The sequence below is a fragment of the Sceloporus undulatus genome, chromosome 6 (genome assembly GCF_019175285.1).
Source record: "Sceloporus undulatus isolate JIND9_A2432 ecotype Alabama chromosome 6, SceUnd_v1.1, whole genome shotgun sequence".
Classification (NCBI taxonomy): Eukaryota; Metazoa; Chordata; class Lepidosauria; order Squamata; family Phrynosomatidae; genus Sceloporus; species Sceloporus undulatus.
In genome coordinates this window covers 53,392,028-53,407,225 of record NC_056527.1, presented here as the reverse complement: position 1 = coordinate 53,407,225, position 15,198 = coordinate 53,392,028, and positions in this window count along the sequence as shown.

Genomic DNA, 15,198 nt, shown 5'->3' with positions numbered 1-15,198 from the left:
TGTGTGTTGCACAATGTTCTTACATGCCCATTGATCACTCCATTTGGGACTCCCCATAGTTGTGCAAGTGAGCCTTGTAACACATGCAGACATTTCTCTGAAAGCTGTGTTTTGGAAAGCTAGAACTCTGGTGAGCAAGTTGCCTTAACAGGAATCTTGCCTATCCTTACTGGTCTTTGGAGATTTTCTGAAACTGTGGAAACTACTGGTCTATGTATGCAGGCATTGCAATGTGGTTGAAATACTTGTTTTGGTTTTTACCCACAAACATCAGAAGAGTGATTAGATTAATGAAGAGGGAGAAACTAGAGAACCCACTTGAATGAAACTAAGGCCCAAAACACACTGCAGAATGAATCCAGTTTGAGACCGCTTTAACTCCCCAGGCTCAGTGCTAGGGAATCCTGGGAATTGTAGTTTATTGTGGCACCAGAGCTCTGATAGAGAAGGCTAAATGTGTCACAAACCTACAGCTCCCAGAATTCCCTAGCATTGAGCCAGGGCAGTTAAATTGGTCTAAGACTGGATTATTTCTGCAGTGTGTTTTGGACCCAAGTTGCCAGCCCTCTTGATAATGATACATTGGGTCTTACTTGCCTAAGAGGGTGAGCTTTTCAAAGCACTGAAGCCCTGCTGCTGGGTGAAAGCAGCCATTGTCGCTCACCTGATCACACCCACCATTTCCACATGTTAGATCGATCTCTGAGCATGAGACAGTTTAGCAAGAAATGCTGTAACATTTCCAGGACTTGGAAAATTACTTTTTTGAACTACAGCACCCATTAGTTGTAGTGGGATCTGGGAATTGTGCTGTCCAAAAAGTAATGTTCCCAGGCTCTGAACATTTTGTAGCAGCAGTGTACAAGAAGTCTTCCTTGATTTCCCTGCTGATAAAGAATGTAACTAGCTCTGTCTAATATGAAATAAGTTCATAATTTTTACAAAAATTGAGCTGTGTGAGTGGGAAAATTACTTGAGGTCTCTTTTGTTTTTAAAGGTACATCTTGTACTTGGTCTGCCAGTATATAATTGTATGATTTATTTTCTTTTTTTTTACTGATCTAGGTTGTATGTTTTAACATTCCATTTGTGTAAAATATGTACAATGACATGTTAATAAATCTTTTGAAGCACACTTTGATTATGAATGGATGTCTTCTCGATGTTCGAGACACAAATAGGAAATTGAACTTGGTCAAAGTGCTGGCTTAGAGCAGTTATGAGATAATGAGATGTTTTTCTCTTTTGTATATCCATTTTTACTTATTTAGAAAATATTTCAATGAAGGAAATACACTGCTGCAATTATCCTTACTCACTATCTGCTCTGGCATCATGCAACTGACCTCAACTGGAGTCATCAGCCATTCAAATCCTGCCACAGTTTGGAAAAGTTGCTTTTTTTGGACTATATGTCTCAGAATTGCCCAGCTAGATGGCCAGGGGCCATGTGAGTCAGGTTGTTTTTAAGAAGGTGACTTCCAAGCTATGACTCCTGCCTTCCTCCATGTCAAAAGTCAGAAAATGCTAGTACCTTCTAGAGATTCAGAAGTAAAGCATCGGTTTAACATTGCATCTCTGCATATATCTGTTGTTGTGTACCCTCAAGCCATTTTTTGTTTAAGGTCACCATATCATGGAGTTTTCTTGGCAGTATTAGTTCAGAGGGAGTTTGCAATTGCAAACTCAGTTGCATTGAGACATTGTGACTTGCCTAGTGGGCTTGAGTGGGGTTCAAACCCTGTTCTTTTAGAGTCCAGATCCATCATTCAATCCACTACACCATGCTATCTGTTTAACAGCAGTCTCACTGTTTAGTTTTCACGCCCTTGAGTAAGTGTGTTTCATAGTGCAGCCTAATCTGGGATTAAGATTTGAGATCAAATTCCTAGCATCTCTGGGGATCTTAATAGAGCTGGGAATGTAGAGTTTGTGCTGCTTAGAATAGACACAGGTGCACTATAGACTAATGGTTGATCTATATAAGGCAAGTGCTATCTTCCAAGTCTTCCCTCTTTCTATACCTGTTCCAAAAAGAGAGAGTTTATTCTTGTTTCATTCGCTGATTAATATAGTGTTGAAGATGGCTAACAATAAAAGTTGAAAAACGAAGTAATTAAAATATAAGACATCAAATAAACTGTAATGAAAAACACCTTAAACACATCAGTAAAAACACGCTTCACCCACCATCTTAAAATCTACTCTGAATTCTTCTTTCCTAGTTTGTGCTTGACCTTAACTTCTTCATGCAGGTTCTGTTGCCAAGGAAGTAGGACAGTGTGAGTACAGATGATGGAAATCATTTTGAAAAGTGATTTATGATTTCTGATCGATCATCTCTAGTCAAATTGCATCATATTTGCCTCTGATTTTCTCCTATTGTGTGCATAAAGTAGAATCCTTGAAGAAGAAAGAGTCTTTTGAGGAGCAATCAGTACAAGCAAAGCCAATTCTCAAGATGCACTTCTTATACTATTTTTGAATTTGGCAAAACCCTGAGGGACACTTTACCTACCTCACAGGGTGGTTGGAAAGATTTAAAATGTGGAGCCGAAGAATCATATATGCCACTCTAAGCTCTTTGCATGATAAAAATGTAAATGTAACAAAATATAGAAGTTTGGAAATTCCATCTTTACCACATTGGAATAAATGTAATCCAACAATTTACCTCGACAAGAGCTGGTGAAATTAGATATTAGTTTTTAAATTATATTGAGGTGAAATTTCTTTTTGCAGCTTTGCAGTATATTTTAATGTCCCTGTAAACATTTTTAGAGATCTTCCTCTAATCCAAAAATAGACATTACATTACTCTTCAGTTGTTCTAGGAGTGCCACTCCCAGCAGCTCCGCTAGCACAGTCAGTGGTGAGGAATCCTGGGAGTTGCAGTTTGACAACATCGGGAGAGTTATACAATTCCCACCACTGTTCTAATCACACCTGAAACTCACAATCATCCAAAATGAATGGCCTGTAATGTTATGCAGATTGAATTCATAATCAGTTCTTTAGAAAGAAAAGGTGTTCCTTAGATCTGGTATGAAAGTCATCTAGCCTTCCAAGGGCTATTGAATTGCAACTTCCAGCATTCTTTATCAATGGTCTAGGGTGGTTGGGACTTGCAGTCCAATAACATCTGGAGGGTCAAACGATTCCCACATCTGACTAACACCTGCCATTATGGGAAGTCGTCTTCTGTCCGGTGCCAGCTATGCTTCCAAGCTGGTTATGAGTGCCATGAAATCAAGGCTTTATTACGGGCATTCTTGATTTATTAAAATAGCCACATTTTTGACTTTGCAGCAGGAAATCAGATGGAAATTGTTCCAGTCTAGAAGATGCAGAGGTTCATGTGCAGAATTTAAATGAACACCTGTTGGCTTTGTTCTCAGCCTGACTCCATCTCACTGCTATGTATTGGCTCTGCCTTCAATTACCAGAGTTGTGCTTCATTGGCTTTGAGTTAATGTAGCGTACGTGCCTCCATTGGACTTGCAGGGACATTACATTCCTAATCCTAGTGACAGAGCGTGGCCTGTTGGTTGGATGCAATCTGTATGAAATGGGAAGGCCGCCGGTTCTGGGCTTCGAACCAGGACTGGATTAATCATTATACTAAAGGTGCCCCAGAGCAGCATCTTCCTGCTTTCCATTTCAAGAACTAGAAAGGTAAAGCCAGCAACCTGCCCATCTAGACCTGTGGTGTCATGAGAGAATCTTGTATCCACATCATACCTTTCATTGAGAGAGAGTACAAGGCAAGCGATCAGCTATCAAGTGACACATGGAGTACTGATTTTAATAAATAATTGTATTTCAGCATTGTATTTTACTAATGGTGCTGCTATGAAGGGTGAGGCAAAATGAAGGCATTGTCCCCCAAAATGATATTCTACCTCGTGCTGAAATTTCCTGTTCCCAAATTTCTAGCATTGCGATCAAGGCAGCGTTGTGTAGTGGTTTGAGTATTGGACTCTGGAGAAGAAGCTTCGAAACACGGCTTGGTCATGTAAACCCACTGGGTGACCTTGGACAAGACACAGTCTCTCAGCCTCAGAGGATGGCAATGGAAAGCCCTCTCTGAACAAATTCTGCCAAGATAACCCCATGATAGGCTGCCTTAGGGTCGCCATATGTCAGAAACAACTTGAAGGCACACAGCAATCATTTCAAATTTCAGTTGAGCATTTAGAAATACAGTTTAGGCATTCATTCATAACAGCGGGGAAGGGAAAGTTATCAAAGTAATGTACACACAGCAAATAAAAAGAGTTCCATGTGTGAGTGATTTTCAGTGGTTCTCTGCATTTGGGGACTGAAAGGAAATTTCATGGGGGACAGGATCCTTATTTGAGGGGCAAAGTCCCCATTTCCCCCCCTCCCCATAATTACACTTCTGGAATGTATCCAAATGTAACACTCTTGAGTTCTACAGCATTTTCAGTCTGTGCTAATTAATTTGGTTGCAAAACAATAACCATCCTGTGGTTGCAAAGCTATCCTCCCTTTAAACTAGATTGCTACTTTAAGTAGGCATCAAAAGATGGAACAAAGACCACCTTTCCATGATGCCCAAATTACCTGCCTAGTTATAATGGATGGTTAGTTACAACATGCTGAGTAATTACATCTTGTATTATGTGGTTTTGAATATGTCCTAATCCTTCTGTTCATTACTGAGTAATGTATACGCTTTGTTGCTGTGTGCCTTCAAGTCATTTCCAACTTATGGCAACTCCGAGGTGAACCTATCATGGGGTTTTCTGGGCAGAATTTGTTGAGAGTGCGTTTGCTCTTGCTATCCTCTGAGGTTGAGAGTGTGTGACTTGCCCAAGGTCACACAAAGGTTTCCATTGCCGAGCCAGGATTCAAACCCTTGTCTCTAGAGTGGTAATCCACTACTCAAGCCACTACACCGTAGTGCTCTACAATATATACAATTCACTGATCTAAATACTTAAAGGCACCAGATCCTGTGTGATGGAAGCTAAGCAGGATGAGCCCTGGTTAGTATTTGGCTGGGACACCACCAACAAATACCAGGCGGAGTGGGCTATATTTCAGAGGTACGAACTGTCAAAACCACCTCTTGAGTATTCCTCGCCTAAGAACCCTATGAAATTAATGGGGTGGCCACTAGTTGACAGATAGCTTGAAGGCGTGTGTGTGTGTGTATATATATATGGGGGGAGCCTTTTCATGACACTATGCAGTGTGCTGCTCCATGTGTGGTCTTATCTGCGGTGCTTTCAGTGCCTCCTTGGAAATAACAGCATTCTGACCGAGAGCAATGGCCAGCTTTGAAGTCAGTGGAGAAACACTGATGGTCTGCATTTGCTGTTTCTTTTCATTCCGTCTGAAGCCCAGCTCAGTGCCTTCACAGTGACAAGTGGAGTATTGGTTGCTTCTCTTTTGTGCTGCCTTTTCCTGGCAAGTCTGGCAGAACTGAGCTGCCTTGGAGAGGTGCCCAAGGGGAGCTGTAGTCAAACTCTGTCTTCTGTTCTCTCGCTATTGCTTTTGAAGTCCTGCCCCCCTCACCCTGCAGCTGTTTCTCATGAGATTCATATCTCCTCAACCTTCTGTCATCCCTGGAGCATTGTGGTTGTCATTCTTTTAGGTTATGCTATCTGCATTTCTTTAATATGATCTTTCAAAACGACTCTCTCCCTCCACCACTGCGGTCAAACCCAAAATGTACCTCTCGTAACATTATGGCTCCCTTCCTGGCAATACATGAGCAAGCGACTTAGTGCAACGAAGAATTACAATATGGCTCATCACGTTTCCTGCCAAAGCAGAATATCAGAAGCCACACAATCGGCCTGTGTGAGAACTCTTGAGACCTCGGGCTACAGCATGTGGAGAATTTGTAGTATTGGCTGCTGTTGTGGCTGCTTTTCTGGAAATGTGACCTAATCTAGCCACCTCATTTTTGCTGCATTTCACAGAATCAGGATTTTAAAGCTGGAAGGGACCCCAAGGGTCATCAAGGTCAAAGCCCTACCATGCAGAAATATACAACTGAAACACCCCTGAAAGATGCCCACATATTATTATTATTATACTTTATTTATATAGTGCTGTAGAATTGCATAACACAGTACATACAAACAATAAAATTTATAAGAATTAAACCTGCCAATGGCATACATTCTACAAAATACATATAAAACAATAGATAATAGAGGGAGATAAGAGCTGTTATGCTGTTCAATATTTGTGAGGTCATAAACCAGATTTACAATCTCATTAATTTTGGGAATCCGGGTTTACAGTTGTTAATGAACAAATGTGACCCCCACAAGCCTACCTCTTAAGCCAGGCAACAACACAAGAAAAGGATATCCAAAGCACTGCAGAACAGAGATCTGGTAAAGGATGACTACAACACTCTCCCAGTCTCACAGGGTATGTTGATACAAGCAGCTGCAGAAGGAGCCCAAGGGGCTTCTCCAGCTGCCTGTTTCAATGTGTCCTGCAGCCAGGAGAGCACAATAAGCACCATTTCCAAGCACTATGATCTACAGCACCTTGAAAACCCTCCAGTTGGGGTGTTTGAGTAATGGCATCCAGAGAAATAGTTATGACATGTAGCTGTGTCTGATAATCCAGGATCTCAGCCGTTGACTTTCAGTCTGGATCGAAGCCGTGTGGAGATTTAAAGGTTTAAAGGAGTTGTGCTGATTGTTGGAACATGTGTGTGTGTTTGCCTTCAGGTCACTTCCGACGTATGGTGATCCTAAGGTGAACCTGGCAAGTTTCTTCAGAGGGAGTTTGCCATCTCCATCCTCTGAGGCTGGGAGAGTTCAACTTGCCCAATGTTACTCAGTGGGTTTTCATGGCTGAGCTGGGATTCAAACCCTGGCCTCCAGAATCACAGTCCAATGCTCAAGCCACTGCACCACACTGGCTTTCTGTTTGGGGTGTGCTTTCTCCATAAAACTGCTTTGTAGACTTGGTTGATGATGTGGATGAGGGCAGAAGCAAGTAGTTCAGGGTGTGAAAAGGAATTATAGTGCCAAGAGCTCATGATTTCAAAACAGGGGATATCTAGTTTATATACATCCTCCCAAGTATGCCCATCTGACAGTTGATCCTCAGATCATCCCTGTGGGGTAGGTTAGGCTGGGAGAGAGCTATTGGCCCAAAGTGACCCAGAGAGCATTATGGCTGAATGGACATTTGAAATTTCATCTCCTCATATCTAGCACAACATGCCAATGGCTTAAAACCACACTTGTTAAATAGAGAGATTGTTTTTTCAGGCTTTGTATCCACGAAGCCTAGCTAAATGCAAAAGCTGGCCCTTAGAAAATCTCTACGCTTTTAAAAAGAGTTTTGTTACAGTTCAGTTTTTATTATTTTGCACATTGCAAAGAAAGAGTTGAAATTAAAATCAAAAGATAGACCACTCTAAATGCATTCATATGTCTGTAATACAATCAGAGATATTCTGTTTAATGTAATTCACTCATGACTTGGAAACCAACAATATAATCTTATTATTTATGCATCGTTTTACAAACCAAAACCCCTGTACCCAAATGTGAAGAACAGATTAGTTGATGTATATTAAACTGTTGGGAAAGAATCGGGTACTACTTTGGACACCTCTATTTTCTTCTTCAGCCCCTCTCAAAATGGTGATAGGAAGAGATATCACTGCCTATCACCATTTTGAAATGGACTGCTGAGGAAAATGGAGCTGTTTGGCCTTGCTGCGAGGTGTCTGTGGGTGGAAATTGGTCCTTGGCCCTCATGCAGTTGTGCACCTCTCTTTTATTGCTTTTAAAATGAATTATGTAAAACTCTACCATTGGCAATTTTATTGCTTAAGAATTATTTAGAGGACCCTCACAATGTAGGCCCTAAATCTTAGTTTGCCTAGTTTATGCACTAATCTGGCTCAGTGCAAATTGTAGGTAGGTACAGGTAAAGAGGAAAATTACTCAGGAGGCTAATCTAAACTAGCTTCATTCAAGAGAAGAGCTGAGAGAGAAATGACAGGGAGAGAAGAGATGGAAAACATCCCCCAGAGTCTCCCTTTACATTACAGAGGGGCCAGGATAGGTAGACAAGAAGGAAGGACATTTTGGGTCTCCCAAACTATTTAACCCTATTTGTATTGCCTGCTCTGAGGCATTTTTGACTCTTCAGTGCTTAAGCTTCTAACAAGGGCAATTTGTTGATTGTATTGAATGGGCAATAATGACTCATTAGTTTTGCAAAAGATCTGCTCTTGGTGGAGGTGAAACTGCTAAAACTGGTTTTTGATAGGAATCAACAGCTACCTGCATTTGAAGAAGGGGGTCTCCCTGAGGTCAAAGCTCTGGGGATTATCCTGATGAATGCTGGCATTTCAAAATTTATTACTGCAGCACAGGGCCATGCTGTCAGCAAGTACTAGAACTTATCAGCATCAGTTGTTTGATTCAATGCAGGAAGAAGCTCGAGTGGTAAATCTTGTCAGGGAGAAGCACAGAAATCTGGCCATGCAGGCAAGCCATCCTGACAGCTTGTAGATTGGGTACTTTAGCAGTTAGTCTTCAAAGTGATACTTCCTCATTGCTTTTTCAGTGAATAATGTGCAAAGAGGATAGGTCTTTTTCTACAGGGAGAGACATACAACATGTCCAGATTAATTCCTGCTACACTTGAGGAATCTGGCATGCAGCAGAATGTTGAATTCAATTAACGGACCTTGGATGTGAAAGGCAGCATGATCCTGACATCAGTAATGTTTTCTAGTGGGAAATAAATCATATGATGATCTTCCTTGTCCAACACCATGATGGCACAAATCACATCCAGTATGCTGCAGTAATATGGAAGGGGGGGGGGAGAGAAAAGGGAGGTGCAGTGGAGAACCCTCTCCGTTTCTATTTTTCCAAACTTCCCAGCCTAAAGGCAATCTTTACTTGCCACAAGCAACAGAATACAGTGGGCCCTTGGTATCCGCTGGGGTTTGGTTCCAGGATCCCCTACGGATACCAAAATCTGTGCATGCTCAAGTCCCATTCAATACAATGGGCTAGTAAAATGGCGTCCCTTATATAAAATGGCAAAATCAAGGTTTGCTTTTTGGAATTTACAGTACAGTAAGTATTTTCAAGCCATGGATAGTTGGAACACAAGTCACAGTGGGGAACTCTTGACACTTCAGCTGTTTGAAATCACAACTCCACACGCACTTACCATTGATCTGAAAGACAATGGACTTTATCACACGTGGGGGGGGTTTGCAGCTCAGATCCGCAGTCACTCCTGTTCTCGCAATGTAAAGCGTGATGTTTTTCCACATCAGATCCAGAGTCACTCCTGTCTAGCAATGCGAATTAAGGTTAAAACGTGATGTTTTACCACACCTGGCTGCCTTTCTGTTGTCCTTCCGAAGTGAGAGGGAATAGAAGTTAGTTCGATTCCAAGCAAGTCACGTGATGCAGATTCAAGCAAAGGGGAGTGAGTGCACATTGTATTACCACACCAGAGCATACTTTGAGGGTTCAACAATTCGAATCGGCACCCTTGCAGATGCTCAGTGGGGCTCTGGATGTTGCCCTCCTTCCCTGCCCCCTCCTTAGCTGTCATCCTTCATCTGGATGCAGGAGCAGTCAGGGGATGATGAGATAGGTCGCTGGGGCCAGGATCGAGAGGCAGGGGCAGTCAGAGGATGATGGGATAGGTCGCTGGGGCCAGGATCGGGAGGCAGGGGCAGTCAGAGGATGATGAGATAGGTCGTTGGGGCCAGGATTGAGAGGCAGGGGCAGCCAGAGGATGATGGGATAGGTCGCTGGGGCCAGGATCGGGAGGTAGGGGCAGTCAGAGGATGATGGGCTAGGTCGCTAGGGCCAGGATTGGGAGGCAGGGACAGTCAGAGGATGATGGGATAAGTTACTGAGGCCAGGATTGGGAGGCAGGGGAAGGCAGGGGATGATGGGAATGATGGAATGGGTTGCAGGCTGGCAGAGGGGGGCGAGATGGCATGAAAGAGGAGGAGGGGATGATGGAGCAGGACGCAGGGGCCAAGGGGGGTGGCATCAGAGTGCTTTTCCACACCAGACCAATCCTCAATGCAATCGAAGTGAGCTTCAATGCGAATTCTGTGAATTCCCTTTTTTCCCGGTTTTACCAAAATGAGGAGTCACTTCGGAAACACTGCTGAAGCGCCTCACAAGGAGCTCCCATAGAAATCAATGGCGTCTGATAACACAGTCACTTTACGACGTGAAACCGCATCGTTGGAAGTGCAGTCACTTCGGAAGTGAGCCTGAACTGACCCAGAAAACAACCCAAAAGCTCCGTGTGATATACTCCAATATCTCAGTATAGGAGCCTGCCTGATTTTTAAGCTACTTCGGCTTTCTTTTGGTCCTGCCACCTTCACAGGTCCATTTGTCAATGTTACATGAGGAAGGCTTCTCAGTGGCTGGTCTCAGGCTGTGGAAATCTCTGCTCTCTTTCCATGGCGGGGCAGGGGGGGGGGGGAGACCTTTTTATTTGAACAAGGATTTGATGACTAAGTGGGTATGCCGAAAGGTTTTTAATGAGGTATGTGTTCTGCATTTTTATTGTGCTTGTCATGGTTATAAATGATTTTATCTTGTCTTAAAGTATTGATGTTTTAATGTGATAGGGTATGTGTACCTTGGTTTGATTCATGTTTTGAGCCGTCTTGGGTCCCAGTCAGCAGAAAGGTGAAACATAAATTAGCTCACTAAAAATTGATCAGAGAGGCTTGGGGTCTGAGAGTTGAAGTCCAAAGCAAACCAGGCGAGTGGCACCTGTGGATTGCATGCTATGTGCTAACCTTTCCTATGTTTGTCAGAATATATTGCTTTATCCACACAGGTTGTCTTTTTCCAATTCCCAATTGCACTCTACTTTGAGATGCATAACCTCACATATACATGGAAATTTCCACTCTCAGTTGGGAGTTGGGTGGAGGCATCTGTTTTGTTGGTGTGGAAACAACATGCAATGGATTGAGTCTCAGTTTCAGATGTGCTGGATATTACTACCACAACAAAGAAAAGGTGTGTGTGTGTGTGTGTGTGTGTGTGTGTAAAGCCAAAGCTCTGTGATGGGCAAAGTTTGGAAACATGACCTTCCAGAGTACAACTCCCAGAATCGTCCAGCTAACTTGGGAGGCGGGATCTGTCGGATTTGTATTTGTATCCAAATTCTATTTTGGATTCCTACAAGGATAGAGCAATGTGCAAGCAAGCTCTCACGTTTTGGTTGTTGGCTCTGGTTGTTGTTGTGTGCCTTCAAGTCATCGCTAACTTATAGTGAGCCCATCATAAGGTTTTCTTGGCATGATTTGTTTAGAAGATATTTGCTACTGCCTTGCTCAAGTAGGGTTGCCATATCCCGATTTTTGCCAGGACATTCCCAATTTTTAAGGGTATTTAGGATGTCCTGCCTGGTTTGGGGATCCTGTCCTGGCAAGGGCAAGGCCTCCCTGACCCTGGCGCAGTCACATGGAGCTTTGGCCAATTGGCCAAGCAAACCCCAAATACATCTAGGGGGCGAGGCCTCCTTGGCACAGCTGCGTGTGGGGGTACCAGCCAGCTCCAAACATATCCAGGGGGGTGAGGATTCCCTGGTGTGACTGTGCGGGGCCTCTGCCAGCTGGCCAAACCATGAGGTGAGGAAGTCCGGGAGGCAAGGCCTTCCCCTGGCCTCAGTGCTGCCACCTCAGGGGCCAGAGCAATGTTGTCTCTGGGGGCCTTTCTTCTTCTCCTTCCACCACGAAGCTGTGGCCTGGTGGTGGCCAAAGTCAGGTAAAGAAATGGCTGGAGCAGGGGGTATCCTGCAGGACATGTCTTCAATTGCAGACTTCTCTCCAGGTGCAGAAAGGAGGAATGCCACCCCGTCTTCCTTTCGGGGCATGGCTTTGTGGTTGTGGCATGCTTTCAAGTCCTTTCCGATTTAGGGCTACCCTCTGCTGACGTTTTCTTGGTGAGATTGGTTCAGGGGGGTGGGATGCCATGGACTTCCCCTGAGGCTGAGAGAGTGTGACTGGCCTAAGGTCATCCGGTGTGTTTCCATAGCGAAGCAGGAATTCAAACCCTGGTCTCTAGAGTCCTAGTGCAACACACAAAGCATATTAAAGTGCTTTTTCATTTTATTAGTTTTTTGGCTTTTAGTTGGTCATGTCCGCATGTAAGTCAATTTATTACAATCAACTGATCAAACATCAAATAAACATCAATCAAAAGACAATCAACAGGTCATGTTGTCCATTTTTCTTGAATCCCCTACATTTTGTTCTACTATTTTTCTACATTTTGTCCTAGTTTTGTGGAAGAGAATTATGGCAACCCTATGCTCATGGTCACCCAGTGGGTTTCTCTGGATTAACGAGGATTGGAATTTGGGTCTCCTGGAATCCTAGCCCAGTCTTCAAACTCAGTTCCCCATGCAGACTCTATTAGCTCTACCTTGAGCTAAGTATCATGTTATTTGGAGGACTTGTTTTAAAAGGACATGGCACTAGCAAAATAGTTGTTTGCCTTTCCTATCATTTCTTATCTTCATGCTTTTCACTGCTACTGCAGTGTTGTGTGTGTGTTTTGTGCCTTCAAGTCATTTCTGACTTAAGGAGACCTGAAGGCGAACCTATCATTGGGATTTCTTGGGAAGATTTGTTCAGAGGAGGTTTGTCATTGCCTTCCCCTGAAGCTGAGAGCATGTGACTTGCCCAAGGTCACTCAGTGGGTTTCATGGCTGAGCTGGGAATTGAACCCTCGTCTCCAGAGTTGTAGTCCAACACTCAAGCCACTATGCTGGCTGCTGCAGGGGAGAATTCAAGTCAAAGGATGAAAAGGGAGAGGATACTTCCAAAGAGCCTGAATGGCAGAACTGCCCTTCTCCCCATGAGTTCCTGCAAAAGCATTTCTCCACATGGAGGGCCTCTCTGCCTTTGCTCTTGCTGACTGACTGAGCGACTAATTCAATAGTAATCCTTAGCTCATCTTATCTCTCTCTTAACCCCTGGTGCCTTCGTATACCAGGCTATTTTTTAACCTCTGACTAAGCAGTCCGGTGATGCTGGCTGGTGAGCTAATTAACATTATCAAAATAACCCTCAGGAAGTCTTTGTTCCTCTACAGAAAAGTTTGGCTCCAGCTGGACAAAAATGCAGAAGAATGAAGGGTCCCATGAAAAAGCTTTTGTTTGTCTAAAGGGCAAACCATAGGCGAAACTACTGCAGCTTGTCATATATGCCTTCAAGTTCCCTTATAATTTACAGCAATCCCATGAATTGCATAGGCTTTTCTTAGACAAGGAATACTCAGAGGTGGTTTTGCCAGTTCCTTCCTCTGAAATATTCTACAGCACTTGGAATTCTTTGGTGGTCTCCCATCCAAGGACTAACCAGAGTTGATCCCACTTAGTGTCCAAGATCAGATGGCATCTTGTGCCTTTCGAGTATTTAGGCTGCTGGCTACTAATTTAGGCTGACTCCATATTAGCAAAATAATCCAGATCCAGTGTGCAGTATTTTGCTCAGACTTTACCCCATTTATGCCATAGCGGTGGCTTAGTGGTTAAGATGCCAAGTCTGATGATTGGAGGATCAGAAGGTTGGCAGTTCAAGGCCCAAGTGCTGAATGATGGAGTGAGCTCCCATCACTAGTCCTAGCTTCTGCCAACCTAGCAGCTTGAAAGCATACAAATGCAAGTAGATAAATAGGTGCCACTTTGTTGGAAAGGCAACAGTGTTCGGTGCAGTCATACTGGCCACATGACCACCGGAGAAGTTTTTGGACAAGTCTTTGCACCTTTTGTCAGCTGTACATACAACCATATGCACAGTATTGGTTCCAGTGTGGCCATTTCTGCCACAACAAGCAGCAGCTTAACTTCAAGGTTCTTTGTTGGACTGTCCTGCATCAGAAAATTGTGGGACAAGTACTATGCAAACATAAGCTATCATTTGAATTTACCTCCTGGTGAGTGAGTGTGAAATACATTTACCGAAATGAAGGTACTTCACTCATATGGCAAACACATCTAATTTAGGGATCTCTTGTGAGAGGGTTACACAACTTTTGGCTCTCTTTTGCCTCAAATTATGCTAAGAACTGGGTCAGATGTTTGGGAAACTTTCTGGAGTTGTGAAAAGTGAGAATATTTTATTTACTTTTGCAGTTCTTTATTTATTGCAGAACTGAGCCACCGTAAATCCCCCATTATGCTTTGGATGGCCTATACGAATGCAAATCCAGTTTACTGAAACAGAAGGACAACCTAGTCCAGCATTCTGTTCTCACAGTGGTCAGAGACCTATTTATTAAATAATTCATTGCCCCTAATTCATTAAAATTTTCAAAAACAATTTAAAAAATTGATTCACCACCAACTTTACTATGTCAACCTTACTATGTTTTATTACTATGCCGCCCACCCCTTTTCCTCCATCTTACTAAATGCAAGGTTTCATGATGATGATGATGGTGATTATTTTAAAGTAATGATTAACAATCATTGTTACTTGTTACTTGGGGGTTATTTGTGGAAGGTTGGCCATTTCTCGTTTGAATTGTAAATATATATTTGGAATTTAATGATTTATGATGTTTGCTGATGACTAATTAATTTATGGTATAAATTTATCTTCCTATTTTAATGTTAGCAGTTTAATTTTCATTAATATTATAATATTTTAAAAAATCATGACAATATCTTCAAGCAAGATATTTCCAGTTTTCAGAAGGTGCAGCTAGCCTCCTCAGTGGTAAAGGTATTTGCAGCCCCAAACATCTGGAGGGCCACAGAAATCTCCTAGTCCTACAGGACTACTTGCAAGTATGACACACGATAACTTGAAATATGATGCTGGAGGAAAGATCAATGAATGCCCTAGGCTGCTAGAAAGACAGATGAATGAATCCTAGAGCAAATCAGGCCTGAACTATCACTAGATGTCAAATGAATGAATCCTAGAGCCTGAACTCTCACTAGATGTCAAGAAGAGTAAACTGAGTTTGTCCTACTGTGGAAATATCATGAGATGTGACTCAGAGAAAAGATAATAATGCTTGTTAAAGCAGAAGGCAGTATAAAAAGAGGGAGATTGCATGCACTACAGATGAACTGATTCATTCAAGAAAGCCATGGGCCTGAGTTTGCAAGACCTGAGCAGGACAGTTGATGACCAGGGCCCTTGGAACGGTCACCATAAGT